We start from the raw sequence: 23841 nt of genomic DNA, 5'->3' as shown, positions 1-23841 counted from the left end.
CTTTGCTCACAAGACTCTCCTTTTGCCATTTAGAGTCCCAGTGTGCCAGTCTTACTGTGCTCCAAAGAGACCATTCACAACCAGCACCAGCTTCCTGGGGAGCTAAAGAAGCAGTCCCACTCCTTTGAACAACTGAGGGAACTGATATGCCCAGAGCTAGTCTGATGTTGCCTCCTTCTGATTGGAATATGGTGCATCTCAGCTCCTGCTCCAGCACAGCTGTTCAGCCAGGAAAGGCAAGTGCTGTGGACATGAGCAAGTGTGTTCTACACATTCCTGGAAGGGCAGTGGCACAAACACACCCCTACAGGAGCAGCTCCACCCATGCAGCCAGCAAAGGGCACTTTTATACCCATGGCCAGCTCTGACACTAGCCATGCAGCAGGGGGCAATGGTACACAAAATGGTCTCTCACTGGCATTCCCTACAGACAGGACTGACTAGAGGCAGGAAAAGGGAGACAATTGTATGGGGACCTCAAGCTCAGGGGTCCCCAAAACTTCTGAACCATCTGCATAAATAAAGTCAATGGGAGGGGGTGGGGCCCCCGCAATCATGATGTACCAGGGCTCCAATTTCTCTAAACGGGCCTGCCTGCACGTGTGCCGGGGGCTATTATTGGAGGTAACTGGCTAAGATGCCAGCGGAATGTGCTATGCAGTATTGCCAACACTTGAGATTTTTTTGTGAGTGACGGGACTTCAGGGGAGGCTGGAGCTCACCTCACACTGACACAAGGCACCCATCTGGGGCCAGAGGTCTGGAGACTCTCCCCTCCCATCACCATTCTCACAGGAGGGGAGTGGGGAGAGGGGAGCAAAGAGCCCAGCCACTCCAGATGGTTCCTCTGCTCCTCCCCACTCCCCTTTCCTCCCTTCCGCATCTGGTCTGGCTGGAAAGGGGCAGGGAAGAGCCCTGGTACTGCCCCTCCAGCCTGGGGGAGGGGGTGAGGACCACACTGCCCCTTCCCCTCAGGCCTTGGAGAAAGAGGGATGAAGAGCCCCAGTAATGACAGACATGAGGCTGGAGGGGGCTGGGTCGGGAACTGATGGGACTGGGGACTGATGGAGCTGGGGAACAGGATTAACGCCTGGGCATGGGACAGGCAGATGTGGGGGTGAGAGCTCCTGAAGCAGGGCCCCAAATCCCCTTAACCCAAACCTCTGGTAGAGACGGTCACACACAAACACTGGGGAGGGGCCCGGGGAGTTCAAAAGACCGAAACCACAATGGTGTCTCTTTTATATAGAATCTTAAGATTTCGGGGGGGCCAATCTGATGATGTTGAGGGTCTGACTCACACGTTTTGATCTCTTGTGGTTGGCAGTACTGGGGGTGGGGACAGGAAAGGTTTCTCTGGAAACGCTGGGCAGGATTTGGGAGTTTGTTCCAATCCCCACAGAATGCTGCACTGGCCCTGTAATGAGCTAAAGGGCTTCTCCCACCACCGCAGAGTGCTGCTGGAGTGATACAAACAGAGGTTTGGGGGTAAATGGTTCAGACACAGGAGAGTGTCTCACATAAACACCTCCAATAAATACCCTTCCCTCCCAGTTTGTCAGGGTCTGGCCAGGGACAGTCTCTGTGCCATGAGTCAGAGCTGTTGGCTCTGGCTCCTCCTCACGTACCTCTCTCCATTTCCCAGATGGTCCTGGCTCCCTGCCCTAATCTCGTCCCTCCCGAGGGCAGTTTGCAGAGAGGTATAAAGGGGCAGACCCAGTGGACCGCCAGGCTGCAGGGAGCCAGCGGACAAATCTGTGTGTCTGCCTCACTCACCACCCTCGCTCTGCACCATGGGGAAGGACAGGCTGCCCAGTGGCCAGAGCATCTTCCTCCTGCTCCTCTTGCTCCTCCCTGGAGACACCTCGCCCACCACCGAACCGTAAGCTGCACACGAAAGGGCTCGTGCTGTCTTCTCGTTTCTTTCCTTCATCCCCCTCGCAGCTCTGCCAATGCCCCTCAGTCCTGCCCTGCAGCCCCCGTTATTCCAGTTTCCTTGCCTGGGAGGGAGAGCTCAGAAAAGTGTTTCTCTTTTCTCCTCTTCTTTAAAGCCAGTTTGCTTCCCTTGGCAGCCACAGACTGTGCATGTTCCCAAAGAGAGTCTGTGACCTAGATTCCTGACTGTCAGCACAGACCCTGGCAGTGACACACTCTGCTGGAATATCCACCTGGGGCACTGCAAACTCGCAACTTGGCTGCAACCTCGCCTCCATTGAGGGGCCTGAAGAGGGCGCGTGGCCAAGCTCAGCCAGGAGCTGGACGGACTCAGGGTATCCCTTTGGCAGTGTCCACTGGCAGAGAGTTCCCCTGGAGCCCAGCATAGATTAGAGCGTTTTCCCTCCAATGCGCACTCCCTTCTCCTTGTGTAGCACCCTCCTCGCTGGTGTACATGAGCAGGTGCAATTTACACTGCCCTGATTCAGCGGGCAATGGATCTAGGGTTGATAACTTTCTACTCGCACAAAACCGAACACCCTTGCCTGACCTCTGCCCTGCCCCTCCTCCAAGGCCCCGCCCATTCCCCACCCCTTCTACTAGGCCCCACCCCCACTCACTCCATCTCCCGTCCCTCTCTTGCTCGCTCTCCGTACCCTCAATCACTCGCTCATTTTCATCGGGCTGACTCAGGGGGCTGGAGTGCAGGAGGGGGTTATGGCTCCAGCTGGGGGTGCAGGACCTGGGGTGGGGTCAGAAATAAGGGGTTCAGGGTGAGGGAAGGGACTCCAAGCCTGGATAGGGGGTTGGGGTGCGGGGTGGGGTGAGGGCTTTGGCTGGGGTGCCATCCCTGATGTGGGGCCGGGCTGAAGGACTCTGGACTAGGTTTGAGGCACGGGAGGGTAAGGCTCTGGGTGGGGCTGGGCATGAGGGGTTTGGGATGTAGGAGGGTGCTCTGGGATGGAAAAATTTTATTCATAAAATCTAAACACTACCTGTACTATAATATAAAATGTTGCATATCCTAATATATTATATTTAATATTCTATAACATTCATATCATTATATAAAAGTCCAAATAAAACATGTTTACTTTATTTAAATGGGAAAGTCAAAACAATTCATTTAGACATTTTTCCATTCAAAATGTCAAAATTGATACGCTCCTGCAAAATGTCTCCATTGTGATGAAACTGCATTTTCTGACAAAAAATGGTTCCGTCCAAATTCTTTACCCTAGCTCTGTTCCACTCTGAGCATGTAGTTTCATCTGGTCAGACTTGTCTGGATCCTGCACCTTTAAATGGAGAGACGACCCCTCTGTGCTGCAGAAGCACCTGCCATTTTGTGTTCGGTTGCATCCTACAGGAGAGGCCCCACTATTCTCTCTCCATCTGTCTTACCAAGACCTGCCTTTTGTCCTGTCTCGTTCTCTCGGTCTAAACTAAAGTTTGTTCTTGCTGAAAGGGCAGAGGAAGAACAGAACGTGGGGCACTGTCACCAAGTCTGTTCTGCTCTGTGAGACATTTTATGCAAATGTTAATGAAATAGTTTGATATTTGTGAATACTTTGCATATGAGCATAAATGTAAGCTCATGGTCGACAAACCCTGCCCCAAGCAGAGGGGGGAGGGCTGGCCAAGGAGCTCAACACCACATGGCAGCTATGGGAGGTCAGTGCTGAAAGGTCTCTGGGGGCAGAGCTGCTGGGGCTGTTGTTACTGCTGGAAGCTACTGGAGCGGTAAGGCTGCTGGGGCTGGAACTCCTGGGATGCACTGGGCTGTACAGATTGAGGGGGGCTGGGGGTTTGTATGGGGGGGGGGTTGGCGGCCAATATCAGACCCCTCACACTGTGCTTTTGCCCCAGCCAACGTCTGCAGCCTCTGCCCTCACCTCCAGGCTGCTTGCTCTGATCCAGCAGAGGGAGAGGAGGCGCCTGGCTGCCTGCTCAGCAAATGCCACAGCTGCCTCTAGCAGCCGTAAGGTGCAACTGCAGGAAACTGCCTGCTGCCTTCTTGCAGCTCAGCCCTTGGTCTCTATTCTATGTAGGTTCTCGTTCTGTGCTAATCACTGTAGTACCAGCGAGCCTGCCACTAGAGTGTTAAGCAACACGACTGTCCCGTGTTGTTCCTTCTGTCATCCTCACCCCAGAGAGAGAAGCGTGTGCCGTGCAGTGTCTGGCAGAGTGGGTATCAAATGCTACCAGAGCAGAAGGGCTGATTTCAGGCCCCCTTTGCACTCACTCTGCACCAGGTGCCAGGCAGGGGAGAATCAGCCCCCAGCCTTTATTGGCTGAGATTGAAGGTAAAGAGAAAATCACTCAGGGCTTGATCCAAAGCCCACTGAGGGGAATGGAAAGAGTCCTATTGACTTCCATGGGCTTTGGCTCAGGCCTAACAAAGGGCGAAGTGGAATTTAATCAGAGCCAGGTTAAGGCTACTCCTACCTAACTCTGTCATTTTGAAATCTTGGCTAAGCAAGATGAACAGCCCCCCGGCAGAAAGCTGGGTGTCCCAGGGAGCTTCACACTGCAGCACGTCCAGCCTCCCAGCAGTGACGCTCTGCCAGCATCTCTGCTCTGAGTCAGCAGGCTGCAGCCACGGCTGGTGAGATCTCCTTCTGTAGTAGGGTTGCCGGGCATCCGGTTTTTGACCAGAATTCCTGCTTGAAAAGGGACCCTGGCGGCTCCAGTCAGCACTGCTGACTGGGCTGTTAAAAGTCTGGTTGGCCACCCACAGCAGGACAGGCAGGGTGCCTGCCTGACTCTGCGAAACGCCCAGAAAGCTTCTGGCATCTGAGTCCTAGGCTTAGGGGCAGCCAGGGGAGCGCCACGCATTGCTTCCATCCCTCCCCCTAGCGCCGGGTCCGCATCTTCCATTGGCCGGGAACCACGGCCAATGGGAACTGCGGAGGTGGCACCTGCATGCAGGGGCAGCGTGGAGACTGCAGAGGTGCCTGGTCGCGCCTCTACCTAGGAGCCGGACATGCTGGCAGCTTCCTGGGAGCCGCTTGAGGTAAGCGTCGCCCAGAGCCTGCATTCCAAACCCCCTCCCACACTCCAACCCGCTGCCCCAGCCCTGAGTCCCCTCCTGCACCCCAAAACCCTCATTCCCAATCCCACCACAAAGCCTGCACCCCCAGCTGGAGACCTCACCCCCTACCGCACCCCAATCCCCTGCCCCAGCCCCAGAGTTCCCTCCCGTGCCCTGAATGCCTCAACTCTGGCCCCACCCCAGAACCCACACCCCCAGCCGGAGCCCTCACTCCACTCCCTCACCCCAACCCCCTCCCCCAGCCTGGTGAAAATGAGCGAAGGTCGGGGAAAGCAAGTGATGGAGGGAGGGGGGGATGGAGTGAGCAGCGGCGGGGCCTCAGGGAAGGGGCGTGGCAGGGGAGAGTCTCGGAGAAAGGGCAGGGTAGGGGGCATGGCAACGGTGTTAGCTTTTCTGCCAAATAGAAAGTTGGCAACCCTATTCTGTAGCCTAAAGCACTCTGTTGTTGTCATTGCTGGTGAGGAGCAATGAGTTCTCCCGCCAAAGCCCTGTCCACTAGGCCATGCTGCCCCTTTAGCACAATAGCCATTCCCTACAGTCAGATGTCAGCACACACACAGCCATCCGTACATTTGTATCTCTCCATTACTGAGGGCAGCAAGTGACACACCTAGATCGACAGACAGCTAGAGAGGAGATTAGATTAAAAGCCCTGATCCACACTCCTGTGTAATTGCCTGCCAGTCTCCATGGAGGTACAACAAGCATTTCATCTGAGCTCCCTGCCCCCTGTTCACATAATACAGCAAGGGGTTGTGAGATACACAAACCTCAAGTAACAGCCTGGAACTTTTCAAGCCATCCCCACTCCCTGCTGGGAGCCTGAACAAACAGCCCTTGGACAGCAATCGCTGTTAGCACAGAACTAGTTCCTTTGCTCCAGGTGGTGTCCTAGGTTCCTGGCTGACTGAGCAGACTGGCTAGTATGTTACAAAAGCAAAATGAAATTCACCATCCTGTATGTACAAATTACAGTGCAGATGGATGGTCGGGGATTCGGCTGCCACACTAACCCATACCCTTTCATTATTATTCCCCATCCCCGCCTCTCTGACCTGTGCCCTTCCCCTTCCCAGGCAGTACATGGTGCTAGTGCCCTTTCTGATCCACACCAATGGTCCTGAAAAGGTCTGTATCCAGCTGACCCACCTGAACGAGTCTGTGACGCTGAGCACCACGCTGGAATACGCAGGGGAGAACAGGAGCCTGATCGCAGATGTGGTGTCAGAGAAGGACGTGTTCAAGTGCGTCCCGTTCACAGTGAGTATCTGGCCCCCACACGGTTTATTACCTGAGTCTGTAAGATAGTGACAGCCTGGGACCAACCCCTGAAAGGCCTGATACCATCAATAATCCCAGGCTCAGGTAGGAGAGGTTCAAGTAAAACCACGGTCCGTGGCTGGCAGTGCTGTGGGTGACTCATTAGGAGTGATCTTCAGTCAGTGCTGAGCTCAGTGCCCGGCACGATGCTGGGAGAGGCTGTGCTACAGGCTGTGGTGTGGCTGGCTTTGTTGGGTGGTTTTCTCTCTGAGTCAGTGCTGGCCTTGCGGCTGAGGACGGGTCTCCCATTTCTCAGGGGGCTCCACAAGCCTCTGAGTAAGACCGGAAAGAAAGCCATGGAAGGAGAAGGTTAGAGAACTTCCTCGGGACCATCGATGTCCATGAGCTCATCTTGTGCCTCTCCCGAGGGCCAGTGCAGGGTTTCTCCCTGCAGCTCTCAAGGCTGGCTGGAGGGACAGTAGAAGAAAATGGACCCAGCCCAGAAGTAATTAATCAAATGTAGCTTCCCATGTTCCTTCGTCTCTGGGATCCACAGCTGGGGGGACACGATAACAGTCCATCAATCCCTTTGAGGAAGGAGCATAACGAGGGAAGGGAAATGTACAACTCCAGCCTCCAAGGGCTCAGTGCAGAGGGGAGCGTCTCTAAGGCAGCGGCTCTTTTGCTGTTCTCCAGGTTCCAAAGTCCAGCAGCTCATCAGCAGCGTTTCTCACGGTGCTGGTGAAGGGGCCGACGCTGGAGTTCAGGAGCCGGAAATCGGTGCTGGTCAAGAACTCAGAGAGCCTGGTCTTTGTCCAGACGGACAAACCCATCTACAAACCCGGACAAACAGGTACAGGGAATCAGGTGGGGAATTAGATACAGAGCAGGAAATCCTCCCTGCCTCCCCAGAGACCCCACAACTCGTCACCAAGTTAGTTCAGCTGGCCGTAAACCTGCCTTCCCACCTCCTCCCCACTAGTCACAAAGCTGGGGAGTGTGGTGCATGCATCCAACCCTGCATGTGTCCATGGGTCATTGCATCAGGGCCAGGCATGCACACAGCAGCTGCCTCAATGACTGATGGTCCCTGGGTGAGCGGCTGCAGGTGTAACAGTGGAAATCTCTTCCTCTCTCTATCTTGCCCTCTGCAGTTCTGTTTCGGATCGTCTCTCTGGACGAAGACTTCCATCCCCTGAATGAGAAGGTAGGTCTGATCGCTGGTCAGTTTCCATGGCTGACTTGGTGAGCGCTGATGATGACTGTAATAGGTCCTAGCCGGGGCTCTACCCTTCCGGGCAGGAGGGGAGCCACACCGACTCGCTACTGTGGGAACAAGCAGTCAGTTAGTCCCGAAGCTCCGGCTCTTTGGTGCAGGACCGGAGCGACCACAGTTAAAGCTCAGGCCCTTGACTGCAGGGAGCTGAGCAAGAAAGCAGTTCAGAAGCCCAGGCCCTGGATCAGGGCGGGGCAAACACAGTTAAGCTCAGGCCCTTGTTTGCAGGGGCTGAGCGAGCAAGCAGTTCAGAAGCCCAGGCCCTGGATCAGGGCGGGGCAAACACAGGTAAGCTCAGGCCCTTGTTTGCAGGGGCTGAGCGAGCAAGCAATTCAGAAGCCCAGGTAAGGCACGCCTAGGCTTTCTGTAGCCGAGTGTTGGGTGAGGGGGAAGCCTGCCACCCGTGAGCGGGGGTGGCAGGGGGGAACGCAGGCCCACCCACTCCACTGCGTTCCAGCCCGGGGCCCTAGCAGCGGTTACTGCCGCTGCTGGTCAGTGGGGTATCCAGACCGCAACACACTGACATAGGCTCACACTCGGTTGCAGCCGGACCGGGGTCGGCTACCCCCGGGCTACTTCCACGATCCCCCTCAAAGCCTACCTCGTTCGTCGCGCCGGGCTCGGGCCAGTCCATCTGCATGGGCTCCTCTCTGCCAGGGCTCGGTGGCAGGTCCGGTAGCTCTGCCGGGAAGTCAGGCCAACGGTCCTCAGGCGGCTCCTCTGGGTAGCAGCAGGGGCGGAGGGGTTCGGGTCCAGTCTCACCCTCAGGGTTGGTGGGGTGAGGCTCCCAGGGATTCTCCCAGTGACGGGAGCAGGAGGGCTCCGGTGGCTCCTCCTTGTAGCGTGCCCGGGGTAGCTCAGGCCACCTAGGGTCCAGGCCTCGGTCTCCTGGCCGGGAGCTCCCAGACGCACGTCTGCTCCCTGCGGTGGCTGGCCGCCGAGTGAGCTCTGGCGGCCGGCCTTTATACTTCCTGTCCCGCCCCTTGACTTCCGGGGGGCGGGGACAGGCAGTGGTGGTCCCACCCACTCTGGTGCCTGCACGTGGGCTCCCTCTTCTGGGCAGGAGGGGAGCCACACCGACTCTCTACAATGATCCTTTAAAGTCCTTTGTGATTACCGGGGAACTTATTTGTATTAACATCTGTCTAGAGCCGTAAAAGCGACTCTGTAAATCAAATGATCCCATTTGATTCCCCACATCTTCTACGTGGGGATCAGTTTCTGCCATGATTTACACTCCATTCTACTTCATTGACAGAGTGTACATAGGACAGAATATGTCTCTTTATGGCACAATATGAATTATTATACTAGATTACAATATTGTAAAGCTGGCTAGTGTGGAAATGCACCACTGCCCTCTACTGGTTGGAATCTGAAATGCACAATTCTGTATCTTAAGGCTACTACTTTGTTGCAGAGGTCACAGAAATTGTGAATTTCAATAAAATCCATGAAATCTTGGACATGGCTGTAAAAACTCATTTGATTTGCCCCCAGACCAAGTGGTGTTGCGACCTGGCACATGGGAATGCAGCCCCACTCAGGCTTTGCCTGTCTGACCCTCCTTCTCCATCTGTAGAGGGGTGGACGGGCCAAACCTGAGCGGCACTGTGACCCCATGCACCAGGTCCCAATGTCCAAAATGGGGAGTCGGGCTCGGTGCTGCAGGACAGGAGCTGCCGGTGCAGGGTGAGCACAGCATGCCCCCCTCACTGCTCCGGGCCTCCCCTTTCAGCACCCTCACCATACTGTTGTGCATGTTGATGTAGTGCAAACTACATTATTTGTTGACCTTGCCATAACTTACCGTTTTCCCCCCACACCGCTGCTGTGAAATCTACTAAAAATTTCTGGGCTGAAATCGTAGCCTTAGCCATAGGCCTTATGCTGCGGACAGCTAACATAGATTCTTCTTTGGATTCCATGGTTGAGGCCTGGGCAGATGGGTCAGAGTTCTGTGCCTTCTGCTGTTGCCATGAGTTTTGAAAGGCCATGGTGTCTGGTAGAGTGACAGTCATGACATCAGAGATGGTCACAAATTTGCTATAATGTGGAACCCCACAATGTTTTTCCAGAGTCACTGGTCAGAGACTAAATCCCTCTGAAGTGACTTTATGGACAGCTACTAAAATAGCCGATAATTCTGGCTTCCAAATGGGATCCTCTCCACCAGCAGCCCAGCTACAGAGGAGACTATGGGGTTACCTCCTGTCTGCTTCCTGCCTCTGCCATTACATCTGATCAATAGGCTGGCATGTGAGGAAATACCCCAAGAGGAAGTAGGGTTAAAGAAATGTTTAGATGGGATGATCCTTGCTCTGAGATGCTGGGCCACATTCCGATCTCATTTGTACCACTCTCAATCTGGAACAACTCCACTGACTTCATGGAAACTGGGGTTGATGTGAGATCCTAGATTGATGAGTGCATTAACTCATAGTAATTAACACAGTTACTGGGGACAAAATTTGGACAGTGGGCTAAGCTGATTCTGAGATTATCTTGGCAAAGATCTTGGGGAGGATGTTCATCTTTGCCCTGGAGCAGGGAATGGAAATTGTCCTGTTAGGATCATGTTGCCAGAAGTAAGTAAACTGGAAAAAGTCCAGAGGAGAACAAAAAATGAGAAGAGGTTTCAAAAACCTGATCTGTAAGGAAAGGTTGAAAGAATTGGGCCTGTTTAGTCTAAAGAAAAGACGGCTGAGGGGGACCTAACAGTAATAATCAGATATGTAAAACGTTGTTATAAAGGAGACTGATCAGTTGTTCTCTATATCCAAGAAGTAATCGATTTAGTTGGCAACAAGGGAGATTTAGACTGTAAAGTAGGAAACCCTTTCTAACTCTGGAAATGCACTGGAACAGATTACCAAGGGAGGTTGTGGAATCTCCATCATTGGAGGTTTGTAAGAACAGGTTGGACAAACAACTGTCAGGGATGGTCTAGGTTAATTTGGTCTTTCCTCAGCACAGGGAATGGACTAGATGATCTCTGGAGGTCCCTTCCTGCCCTACATTTCCAGGATTTTATAATTCTGTCCTACATGATAAATTGCTCACAGTTGGTGGAGCTAGGAACCTCCCTCTATCTTGTGTGTTACATATAAAAAATCATAATCCTCTGTTTGTGGCATCCTTACAGACCTTCTGAATATAGGGAACAGGACTTTGGGGCAGAGGGAATGAGTAGCAGGGCAGATGAATCTCCAGAGGCAAAAGATGATCATTGTTCTGAAGGTAAAGGAGCAGGCTAGTGTAACAGGGAGATTCTGATCACTTCATCTTATCACAAGGAAACATAAAACACTACTGGAGAAGTTAGTGCTTTGAACAGAATTGCAAAGAATAACTATCAAAGAAGAAACCGTTGGTTTCAACATGCAGAGTAAGACAGGAATAACTGGCTTCTCCAGTGCTTAATTTGTAATGAAAGAGGTGCTGGGGGCTCAAGCAATTTTTTTTAAATTTCGTAAGTGATGCACCAAGCCCGGAGGTGCCGGGGCTATTTACTGCCAAGCCCGGTGGTGCTGGGGCTATTTACTGCCAAGCCCGGAGGTGCCGGGGCTCAGCCCTCGCACAAATTAAGCACTGGCCTCTCCATTTGATAAGACTGGAAATCAGAGACTTTCAGTGGTGGCTTTAGGAACATCCTAAGGGCCTGATTCCCCAGTGCCGTGCACCTTGCGGCATCATTAACACCAGAGCAAAGTGGACATAAAACATTGCCAAATAAGGCTGGTTCTGTGTGCCCCACTTTGCACTGGTGTGAGTGACAGCACTGGGGTGGGCCAGCAGTGAGTCAGGCCCTGAGGAGATCACTTCTGTCTTGTGGGAAGGCATGTGACTGGGCCTCAAGACCCCTATACCTGACTCTGTCCACCTTCCTGCACATCGTACATTGTGATTTTGCTGACCCCCTTCCATGACCTCGCTGTGAGTTTGCAGTAGCAGGGGAGGAGACATCCCAGCAACAGGCCCCGCCTCATGCTGCAGAGCAGGACACAGAGAATTGAGTTGCCACCTGAAAGCCCTGGAAACCAGCAACTTTCCAAATGGCTACACACTCAGGGGCACATTTCCAAAGTGCCTCAGTGACTTAGAAACCCAAGTCCCATTTTCAGAAGTGACTTGGGCACTTTGGGCCCGATTGCCAATGGGATTTAAAGATGCCTAGTGGATTTTCATAAGCACCTAGGAGGGTTAGGAGCCTAACTCCCATTGTCTGTGGTGGGAACAGCTCTTGGAAACTCCTCTACGTACCTGTCTGCATTGTTAGGCACCTAAATACCTTTACAAATCTGCCCCCAAGTCTCACTGAAAGTCAGTGGCTCTTTGGCTCCTAAGCCACAGAACTGCAAAGGTACGTAGGTGCCTGACTCCCATTGAAATCAACGGGAGTTAGATACACAAGTCCCTTTGTGGATGTGGCCTAAAGTGCCTAAATCACTTTTGAAAAAGGCTCCTGTGATAAATGAAGGGGGCGGGAGAGCTCCCTTTTATGGACACCCAGCCTGCCAGTGAGCTACAAAATCCCTGTTAGTAGCTGTTCTCTACTTGCTTTACTGTAAAGGGTTTAAAAAGCCCATAGGTAAAAGGAAGGGAGTGGGCACCTGATCAAAAGAGCCAATGGAAATGCCAGAACTTTTTAAAATTGGGGGAAAAAAATTCCCATTTTCTGTCTTTCTGTTCTTCTCTGGAAAGAGGAGACACAGAGCAGCAATGCTGTAAGAAGCTTTAAACCAGGTATGAAAAATCATCAAATCATACCTCAAAACTACGTATCTGAAACCCCAGATATGTAAGTAGATCAGGGAATGTCTAGGAGGATGCAATTAGGTTTATCTCTTTTATTTCTTTATGGCTTATGGACTCTGTGGAAGAAAACAAGTCCTCACTCTGCGTTTGTTAGCAACAAGTCAGAGATGGTTTATTACGAGCAATTGCAAGGGAAGACTGTGGTCGGACAGGTGGTCCCCTGACCTTAGGCAGATCTTCCCCCTTCAAGCAGTATAAGACAAGTATTTATACTTTCCCGTTACATACATCAACGGCTAATGGTTAGCCTTTGTTTATACAAATTCCCTCCAGATGCTACCTTATCTCAAGGTTTCTGCTTAAATCAGCATTCCATCCTTATCAATTAAAAGCAAGGCAAAAACAGTATCTCTTACACCTCTCGCATTGTTAGGGTTAGGGTTTCCTTTCACTCTATCCTTAAATTGACTAAGACATCTATCCCCAGATCCTCCTTTTTCTCTTTTTTTTTAATTCTGCTTCCACATTCCCCCCTTTTTGTGCTTATAGCACAACCAATATTGTTAAATCTCTATTTTCATTAGACATTGTATTTCTGTTTCCAGATTAGTGAGATCGACCTTATACGTTTTGGTTAGTTGTAACGGTCATACATGATTAGAATGAACATGCAAGCTATTTCCATTATTACACCTCTTACAACAATAAAACATTCCTAGAATAAACAAAAACAATAAAATTATCAACATCCCCAATATAATTCTATGATGTGGTTGTCCCAGAGCCTTAGTTACATAACATGATATATCATAATTAGTACATGAGAGATGTTCAGTAGGCAGTATGGAGAGCATGTCTTTCAATTTGATATATATTTTGGAGTACATGAATTTGACCTTGTAATTCAGAGATTTTCTGTACTTCTGGTAAGAGGGAAAGCAGGTTTTGGAATCGATCAGGTACTAAAGCAGTCCAATTAAAGGGTATTTGGAACCTAAGGGTTGACCGTAAGACTCGGTCTGCAGGCCAATAGATAATATAGCTTCCTGCAGCAGTGATAAGATGCATCCGAAGAAGTGGGCTGTAGTCTACGAAAGCTTATGCGCTAATAAATTTGTTAGTCTCTAAGGTGCCACAAGTACTCCTGTTCTTCTTTTTGCGGATACAGACTAACACGGCTGTTACTCTGAAACCTGTCACTTGCAAAAGGAAGCTCTTAACATATACACAACTATCATTAGCCTGAAAAATGGGGTGTCCTGCCAGGGTTGTTCCTAGTCCCATGCCTTCCCAACAAACGTTGTCATGAACCGTGACAATCTCTCCTTGTTTCAACTTTCGTACACTCTGAAGCTGCGGGGATGCTAGAGGCCAGAGTGTCCATTGGCTTCTTATCCCTATCCAAATATCGGGCGTTATTCCAGAAGCACCGACTACAAATCAGCTAGGCTCACCAGATGGTTTAATTTCCCAAATATTGCAGTGAATTACCCAATCCCACATGCATCCTCCCCACAGACCCGTCAGAATTCGGTATGTAGGAGCCCACACCCCTCCGACCGGCCCGTATGCTTGGAAGGAGCACTGCGAGCATCTGCATTTCCACCCTGAAGCCCTCCAAGTATGTCTCCAAGGCCACACTCAGATGGCACCCCCGAAGCATTAGTAAGGGCAGTGGGCCAAGTTTGATGCTGAAGATCACTCCGAATGGCCATGAGGTGGTCATTCAGGAAACCCTGAATCTCTGAACAGGCCAAATCCCACTGCAATACCTTTCCCGCCTCAGTGATGTTTAGTACCATCTTTGTCAGTAGTTCCTGGGTTATTGAGCTGAGGGTGGAGATAACATGCAATTCACCGATTCCAGGCTGTATCTGGGCCAGCTCTGCTCCAGTAATAAGTCCCGTGGCTTCCTCCAGCTGCCCTAGTTTTTCCTCTTGTTGTTGGCCCTTGTAAATATTCCAAATTGCCGCTGCGCTATTGGTACCATCCCATAGATGTTCGTTCAAGTCCCTTTTCCTTCTAGAAAAGACCCATGCCCTTTGCTCTGCTAACCGAATGGCAGCCCCCTTGGAGCAATTTGGGTATAAAGAGGTAACCTGAAAACTGGATAATGGCAGTGTGAATTTTACAATCCCTAGCGTGGCATTAACTATTGTCCATCGATATCCTAGCACATTTCTTTGGTACAGTGTCATGCCACATCTGTTGGTTAACAATTCTCATATAGCTCTGGAAAACATCAACATTAATGGCATAGGAAGGAGAATATTGCAATATGGTGCAGGTTAAGTTATTGGTTATCGGGATTAATTCAGTACAGGTAAAATTGCCGTTAGTGGAGCACACTTTCTGAGTACGAGTTTGATTATTTACTAATTGGGTAACCAAATAACAATAAGGACACCTTCCTTCCAACATATTGCAGGCTCTGGGAATGGCCATCATGTCAACCCCGCTATGAAACCTACTAATCTCAATGACGGATACTTAAAACTCATTTGTAGTGATATCATACACTTCTATCTCTACTGACCCGTCTGTTTTCCACTCAATCATTCGCTTGTATGAGATATTCTGAGCCTTAAAAAATAAATTTTCCAAACAATATTTAAATAAATCACTAAGGTGTGAAGGTCTTGGCCATTGGGTTTCATCAGAATATATGGTATTGTTGATATTTGGGTAAGTTACAGAGGTGGTGGAGGAGCTGGCGGGGGCAGTGTTCGTGGCAGCAAAGCGCCTTTGGTATTCATCATCCAAAGCCAATTAGGGAGGGCAGTGCATTCTGATGGTACTTGTCCATAAGCACAGAGCCCAGCCCCTGGAAGAAACCCAAACCACCACTCAACCCCACATTCCCAAGAACGGTCCCCGCAAGTCCCTCCCTCCAATGTACAATACTCGGTTTCCTCCACCAAGACCAATTCTTAATGTCTTCTGTAGTCAGGAATCCCTGAACTTTGGCGGTTTTGGTGGAGCAAGTGTTCCTTCTCTTTTCCTGGAGTAGTCGTGGTGCAGGATCATGTAGGGGAGAGGTTACCAGCATGTCATCCTGTAGTGGTTTGGTTCCTTTAACAGATGCTGGATATATGGCGGTTCTGTTAATGGACAAGGGAGAAGTTACTAGCACTTCACCTTGTCTTTTTTCCTGCTGTCCAGGAGGAGGGAAAGAGGTACAAGAAGGAGAGAGAGGCTGATCAGCAGTTGGAGTAGAATCATCTCGAGGCGGTGGGGCCTTTTTGCAGTGAGAAGCATGGGTCCAGGCACTGAGTCCCTGGCACGGCAGTGTTGGTAGTCAACAGAACTTGATAAGGGCCTTTCCAGCGTGGGGTTAGAGCGGTCCTTCATTGATGGACCTTTATGTAGACCCAGTCTCCTGGTTCCAACGAATGACAGGGTTGCTCAGGATCCTTAGGTAGTGCTTCTTTCACCTGTGAATAAAGAGACCTGACACATTTCATTAGTGCCTGGCAGTAATTAAACATTGTACCTTTGCTAAACATTGCTAGTGAAGGCAGGGGGCTGGACTCAATGACCTTTCAAGGTCCCTTCCAGTTCTAGGAGATAGGATATCTCCATTAATTTAATTTAATAAAATTTCCCGGTTTCTTTACTGGCAGAATAGGTGTATTACAAAAACTGGTAGCAGGGATGATAATACCTTTCTGTAACAAAGAATCTATCACTGGAGCTATTCCTTCTTCCACTTCAGGATGTAGTGGATATTGTGGTACCCTTGAAAGTGGTTTGAAAGGGTCAACAAGAATTTTAACTGGTTCGGCTGTTTGAATCTGCTCTACTTCGTTTGCATGCTGAGACCAAAGATAAGAGGGTACTTGTGACAACAACTTAACAAGATCATTGCTGAGAGCCGCATTTGATTGGGCTGGCTCCTTTGTTTGACGGGTGGCCAGCACTAGTTGGTATTCTCATCAGGGACTTCTAAGAACACGCCGTCTGGCGTGCAATAGGTACCAGCAAGTTAACAGGAGAGGAAGGGCTGAGTAAAAAGGCATGTTGATCTGAAATGAGTCCCAAGGAAACAAAAAGGGGTTTAGTAATAGGATGAGGTACAGTCTGGTTTGAAATACCGATGGCATTAATGGACGAGGATGACAAGGGAATGGAGGGAAACTCAAAGGACCTTAAAGCTGATCTGCTAGCACCAGTATCTACAAGACAAGCTACAGGTTGTCCTTCAATTTTACAATTTACATACGGGCCTTTTTGATCAAGAGGAATTAAAGGATGCACGATGAGTTATGTTCCCTCAGGCTGTCCTAATAGGAATTATTTTGTGGAGAAAAAGCAGGCGTATCAGGGTTCAGGAATGGGGGTAGGGGGATTTGAGGAGGTTGGTTCGGGCATTCATTTTTCCAATGCCCCTCCTGGCCACAGTAATGGCACGTATTGTTCCCTGTCAAGTCAGGGCGTGAGGGACCTCTCCCTCTTCCTCTCCCCCAACTTCCTCCTCTCCCACCCCTCATTACCCCACGGCCTCTATGTTGATAAGTCTGCAACTGCAAGGCCAGTAGTTTTGTTTCAGAACTTTCTTTCTTCTGCTCTATGCAAGCTATACAATGGTTGGCAACTGTCACCAATTCAGAAAGGGGTTTAGTTTGCCAGCCGATGAAGATCAACTTCAACTGCTGTTGAACCTTTGGCAAAAGTCCTTGAAAAAAAGTAGCCCCCACTGCCTCTCTGGCATTGTTAGCTGGCTGGGCAATCCCCGAATATTGTTCAAGCACTTTTGTCAATTTATCTAAATAATTGGTGGGGGACTCGCCTTTGTTCTGTTTACAGTTGTTGATCTTTGTCCAATCCGTTTTCCTAGAGCAAATTTCCGGAATGGCAATCACGGGGTGATTCCTAGCCTGAGCCAGGGCATCTCCAATTCCGGGGTCAGCGTTGGGCCATAGGGCCTGAGCGAGTAGCAGTTGTTGGACTTCAGATGGCAGAACTACTCGCAAGAGTTGGTTAACGTCTGCCCATGATGGATTGTAACACTGAATCACTGTCTGGAGTTCCTCTCTAAATTTTTCTGGTTCCTCTCTAATATTAGGAAATTCCTTAACTAAATTTCAAAGGTCCCCCGGTGTCCAGGGGGCATGTACAGTAACCAAGTGATCTCCTTCACCAGGCAATTGCCTTAAGGGAGCCTGGATCACTACTGACTGGTCTTGTTGGCTCCTAGTGTGTTTGGAGACTGGGCTGCAAGTATCAGAGCTGAGCGAGATGTTGGATAGATCAGGAACAGCCCTCGGCTTCTGATGTGGGTAGGGCGGCGGAGGGGGGTGTTCCTCTCCGGAATGAATGTCCTGTGTAGCCGATACATGTGGTGGTGATGATGGCGCTACCATTTGGAAGCCATCAGAAGGCATAGTCTGTGTGGCCCCAAGGTGCTGGGGGGAAGATGGCGGCGGCCGTTGCCCATGTCCTGCTGGAGGTATAGCCCACTGAGAAGCACTGTTGAAAAAATCCACAATGTCCTCAGCTGTCTCCTCCTCGCTCTCAGTCTTTACTAATTGGGGATATAAAGGAGCCGAGGGGGTTGACAAGCTAGTTTGGGTAGGGGACATCCGGGTGCCTTGCATTTAGGTTTTAAATCCTGCACTTGGGTTTTTAACTTTTCCTGGGAGTCCTTTAGACTCTGCACTTGAGACTCATGGAGTCTCTTTGTGGCTTCCTCCCACCAATAGACAAATTGTTCCCACTGTATGCAGGGCCGGCTCCAGGCACCAGCGCAGCAAGCAGGTGCTTGGGGCGGCCAACGGAGAGGGGCGGCATGCCCGGCTCTTCTGCGGTAATTCGGCAGTGGGTCCCTCAGTCTCTCTCGGAGGGAAAGACTTGCCGCCGAAGAATGAAGCAGTCCTGTAGAGTTGCCGCCAAAGTGCCGCCGATCATGGCTATTTCTTTTTTTTTGCCGCTTGGGGCGGCAGAGTCGCTGGAGCCGGCCCTGACTGTATGTCAGGGATTTTTGGTGATTCAAGAGCTCCTCTGAGGTGTATGATCTTATCTAAATCAAAGGTACCTTCTAGCAGAAACTGTTTAGATGGATTATCACGCATGTAAAAATTCCAGTTATCTAGATACTTACAAGTCGTAGGACTATAATGCACATACATGTAGTATGCAGGGGTGCCTTTCGGCAGTGCGGGAATATTCTTAGACTGGTCACCACCCATTTTTCAGGCACTCAGGGAAAGTTCACTGGGCCACGAGGTTCGGCTGACTCCCCTTGCTTTCAGAACTCCCACATGGGGTAGTCCTGGGGAGGCTGGAGTCAGCGTAAGTCCCAGACCTGGTCAGCGAATAAGTAAGGGAAGACTTTGGCTCTCTCGCACTCCAGGGAAAGGGTCTACTGGATTATGGGGTTCCACCGTTCAGCGGCTTGAGTCCCAGACCTGGTCAGCAGACTTGGCAAGGGAAACCTTCTGCTGGGTCAGAAGGTTCGGCTGACTCCGCTTGCTTTCAGAACTACCACATGGGGTAGTCCTGGGCCGGCTGGAGTCAGCTTAAGTCTTTAGACCTGGTCAGCCGCATTTACTCCTCACTCATTCACTCAGTCTTATTCATTCCCCTATACCTGGATGCAGCTCGTTTAACCATAACCTTAATTCCTTACATCCGGATTTATCACAACTTTTTCCTTATTTGAAGCGGCAATCTCCTCAGCACCACTTTGCATCTGATCTTGTTGCAAAATCAATAAGTTCGCATGGCGTGAGCGCAAGAGGGACGGACGGCCCCGTGGGCAGTCCTCCTCTGAACCCCACTAGAGATTTCAAAAGGTCTCTTACCTCTTGTCTGGCACCTTGGGGTTTGTAGTGATTGCCGGGTGTTGCCATCTGAGTCACGGCACCAAATTGTGGAAGAAAACAAGTCCTCACTCTTCATTTGTTAGCAACAAGTCAGAGACAGTTTATTACAAGCAATTGCAAGGGAAGACTGTGGTCGGATGGGGGTCCCCTGACCTTAGGCAGATCTTCCCTCTACAAGCAGTATAAGACAAGTATTTATACTTTCCCGTTACATACATCAACAGCTAACGGTTATCCTTTGTTTATACAAATTCCCTCCAGACGCTACCTTATGTCAAGGTTTCTGCTTAAGTCAGCATTCCATCCTTATCAACTAAAAGCAAGGCGAAAACAGTATCTCTTACAACTCTCGCATTGTTAGGGTTAGAGTTAGGGTTAGGGTTTCCTTTCACTATATCCTTAAATTGACTAAGACATCTACCCCCAGATCCTCCTTTTTCTCTTTTTTTTAAATTCTGCTTCCACAACTCCTCTGTGCTAACCCCAGGTGCTTTTGTTTTGCTTGTAACCTTTAAGCTGGACCTCAAGAGAGCTATCTTGGTGCTTAATTATTATATTTGCTCTTTTTTAAATCTAGCAATAGCCTCCGTTCCAGATGTATTTTCTTTCTTTTTGTTTTTTAATAAAATTTACCTTTTTTAAGAACAGGATTGGGTTTTTGTGTCCTAAGAGGTTTGTGCATATGTTGTTTAATTAGCTGGTGGCAACTGCTGATTTCCTTTGTTTTCTTTCTCAGCTCTTCCCTGGAGGCGGGGGTGAAAGGGCTTGAGGGTACCCCACAGGGAGGAATTCCCAAGTGCGCCTTCCTGGGTTCAAAGGGGTTTTTTGCATTTGGGTGGTGGCAGCATCTACCCATCCAAGGTCAGAGAGAAGCTGTAACCTTGGGAATTTAATACCAGCCTGGAGTGGCCAGTATAAATTTTTAGAATCCTTGCAGGCCCCCACCTTCTGTCAAAGTGCCAGAGTGGGGAATCAGCCTTGACAGCTCCTAAGTCACTTGGGTGGGTTTGAAATTTTTACCCTGAATCCTCTAAATGCAAAACAAAGTGTTTAATTTCACAGCTGTGTTAAACTGACCAGTTCAGGCTCTAAAACATTAGAAGGCCCCGCTGGAGTTTGTCATTGAGTAACAGAGAGCAAGGGGCAGAGGGAAATGCAGAGGAGAGACGCAGAAGTCCCCTGAACAGGGTAAATGAGCTCAGTGCACGTATGACCTGTATTTCTAACTCTGCCTTTCCCCGTTTCCCCACAGTTTCCACTGGCCTTCATCCAGGTAAGTGGCACATTGGTTTTTACTCTCAAAGCCGCTAGCTGAAAGCTGGGGCTGCTGCGGGGATGGGGAGACTCCCGTGCTCCACAGCAGAGGGCGGCTGTAGTGTGGTGTTCATTGTGAATGGGTAGTGCGGCCACTAGGGTGAGCAAGGAAGTAAGGGTGAGTCTGTATGAACAGGAAATAGAGTCCTGCATTCACCCCACCCACCCTGGGGACTGGGTCTCTGGCATCTCAGCATTGGATCATCCCAGAGATTTCAGTCCTCAGCTGCAGCGCAACATTGGAACATGGGAAAAATGAGCCCGTGACCTTTTCTGTTTCTTTAGGTTGTTTAAAGGAGACTGGAAAGGGTTTTTTGTGAAAGTGAGCCCTGGTCCGCACACAAATTTCATTTCAGTTTAACTGTGTCAGTCAGGGGTGGGATTTTATACCAAAGTAATTATACCGGTACAGCCGCTAGCATGGGCCTGGTTATACCAGCATAGAGGTGCCTTATACTGGCATAGTTCATTCCCCTTCCTGTACAGAAATAAGCTAGAATGGTCAAAGGCACCTTTATCCTGGTATAACTGTGTCCACACTGGTGGGATTGAACTGGTGCCACTACACCAGTATAGCTCAAGCAGTACAACTTTTATATGGAGACGGGCCCTATGTTTATTATTTCTGCCTCTTTTTCCATTAGAAGTTCAGATCTTGTCCACCCTGGAAGTCTCTGTGGGCACAAGAGAACTAGGGAATTGATGATATGTTATGAGTCCAGGGCAGGAAAACTGAATGCCTCAGATGGGAAGGGATCTTTAGGACTCTACTATTATTCAGGGTTGTTTGTTTTTGTGGCCAGCTGTTTAATTCCAATGATTAACAAACAGTTGGGATAAAGGCTGTTTCTGTTAAGACAGTGTGACCTAGATAGATGACTGTGGTGGGACTCAGGAGACCTGGGTTCTATTCCTAACTCTCCCATCCTTCTACTGGTGACTTTAGGAAGTGAGCTCACTTCTCTCTACCTCAGTTTCCCCAGATGTGAAACAGGGATAATGATACTGACCTCCTTTGTAAAGCGGGTTGAGATCTATGGATGCAAAGTGCTAGGTATTTTTTTTTATTATTATAATTGTTTCCAACTCCCACCCCTTCAGTTAAGATGTGGCCGCTCACAATAAATACATCTGAGATCTGGTGAGAAACTAGGGGAGACCAGACGTGGCATTTCTGCTATTTCTGAGGTTAAAACAACAAACAGGGGGTGAAAAAACACTTTTTTTTTTTTTTTGATTTGGAAAAAGCTTTCAGGCCTTCTGTCTAAATCCATCATAAAGATGGCAAAAGCAGCACAAGCCCAATTATAAACATTCTTTGCCAGCCTCCTCTGAGCCACATAGTCATGTCATCCCCTGATCCGTCTCGCACTTGGCTACCCACTTTTCACGTGACTTAAATGTGGGGCCAACTCTCAGTAACTGCGACAGCGCAGTGGGACTTGTCCGCTGAAGGTCCTTTCACCCACTCTGCCTTCGGTGTCACCTAGTAGGGGCTCTTGGAGACAGGGCCTGCTCTCTCCCAGTCAGCCATGAGAGGTCACTCACATCCCCTGTTACTTGGCTCAGGGATAAAGTCCGAATGAAATAAATCCTCGCCAGTCAGTCACTTGCCTGGGGCTATCTGAAGTAAATAGACTTTTGATGATAGCCAAGATACAGGGGAGAAAACAGATAGAAAATGAAAGAGTGTAAATTAAACATGTTCCTGAGCGGTCTGGAAAGGGCACATCAAACTATATATCGCTTTTAGTTTAATCTCTTTGATGGTTTCTACTAGAGCTGGGCCTGAGCTGCAGAATTTACAACCAGGTTAGAATCTGGACACGTCAGACCTGGTTTGGGCCATTGCTTTGGCCTGTTAATAATCTATTTGTAATTAATACTACTCGGCTTTTACAGAGATGAGGTTTCAGATCAAGCCTCCGGACCTGCCTTCAAACTTGCCCAAAACCATACTCAGGCTCTTGTCTAATTTATTCAGATTGGCCCCCACATTCCCCATCCCCCATACGTATTGTGCATTGAGTAGCAGCCCAAAACAACAACATGTTTAAGCCCAGATGAGCAGGGCTGGCTTTAGGCCAATTCAACCAATTCCCTTGAATTGGGCCCCGTGCCTAAGAGGGCCCGCGCCCAAGCCCCAGTATGGCATACCAGCAACAGCCGGTGTGCCATTCCGGGTGGCCCGGCTTCCCCAGGGGGCAATTTAAAGGGCCCAGGCCCTTTAAATTGCCACCAGAGCCCCACTGCTGGAGCCTGGGGTAGGGCTGTGGGGCTCTGGGGGCTATTTAAAAATAGCTTCCCCAGGGCTTCTGTGGCTATTTAAAGGGCCGGGGCAGTAGAAGCAGGGGAGCCCCGGGCCCTTTAAATAGCCCCCAGAGCCCTGGGATGGGGGGGGGGTTCAGGGGCTATTTAAAGGGCTGGGGCTCCAGCTGCCTCTGCTGCATCCCCTGCCCGCAGCCAGCCCTGTACCCTCTGTCCTGCCCGCATCAGCCCCGCCCCCCCGCCCTGCCTGCAGCCAACCCCACATCTCCTGCCCTGTCTCCAGCCAACCTCTGCCGCACCCCCCTGCCTGAAGCCAGCCAGTCCTGCACTCCTCTGTCTCCAGCCCTGCCAACCCATGCCGCACCCCGCTGCAGCCCTGCCTGAAGCCAGCCAGCCCACCCCACACACCCTGTCTCCAGCCAGCCCTGCACCCCTTGCCCTCCCTGCAACCAGACCCTACTTTCAGTCAGCCCCTGCCCTGCCTCCTGCCAGCCCTATGTCCACTGCTGCCCTGCAGTTCCCAGGGCAGTAACCCTGCACACCTGCTTCAATGAGGGGGGCAGGGAACAGCTGGGACCCACACATGTGCACACCCCCCCCCAGGGAGTGGCGGGGACCCGCACATGTGAAACGGCGCTCATTAATAACCGATCAACAGCATATATGACACAATGTACATAATATATAATTTTATTATTTATATAGTTATGGAAAGTAAATAATACATGGAAGAAATGAAAGGGCTTTTTTTACAGGGCTTTTTTTTTTTTTTTTGGTTAGTCATTCCTGCCGGGGCCCCGCCAAAAATGTTCGAATTGGGCCCCGCGCTTCCTAAAGCCGGCCCTGCAGATGAGCATTTCCATAGCCCATTGCCTTCCACATACCTGCATGGGGAGGGTTTTCTCAGCCCCAGAGGTAACTTAAGTATTTCAATCCTCAGCCAGAGCAGTTGCCAATTCTCAAACTGCAAATAGAACATTCAAGCTCCCAGGCAAAGAGAAACTCACCGCATCCTGCGCCTGTGCATTGGTCTCTTAGCCTTGCTCTCTCCCATCCTCCTTCCCACTCCATGCGGCCGTGGGCACGTTGATCAGGTGGGCAGACAATGGAGTAGATTCGGTGCTGGTATCTGGCTGTTTAATCACACGCTG

At 50.2% G+C, this 23841-nt stretch overlaps 1 pseudogene; it reads left to right on the top strand.

Moving 5' to 3' along the window:
• The first annotated feature begins 1762 nt into the window (after positions 1-1762).
• The window catches only part of LOC128843411 (alpha-2-macroglobulin-like), a 60660-nt pseudogene continuing 38581 nt past the window's right edge, over positions 1763-23841 (top strand).

This window comes from Malaclemys terrapin, chromosome 1 (assembly GCF_027887155.1).
Source record: "Malaclemys terrapin pileata isolate rMalTer1 chromosome 1, rMalTer1.hap1, whole genome shotgun sequence".
NCBI lineage: Eukaryota > Metazoa > Chordata > Testudines > Emydidae > Malaclemys > Malaclemys terrapin.
Note: the sequence above shows the minus strand (reverse complement) of the source record. Positions and strands in the feature narration are given on the sequence as shown.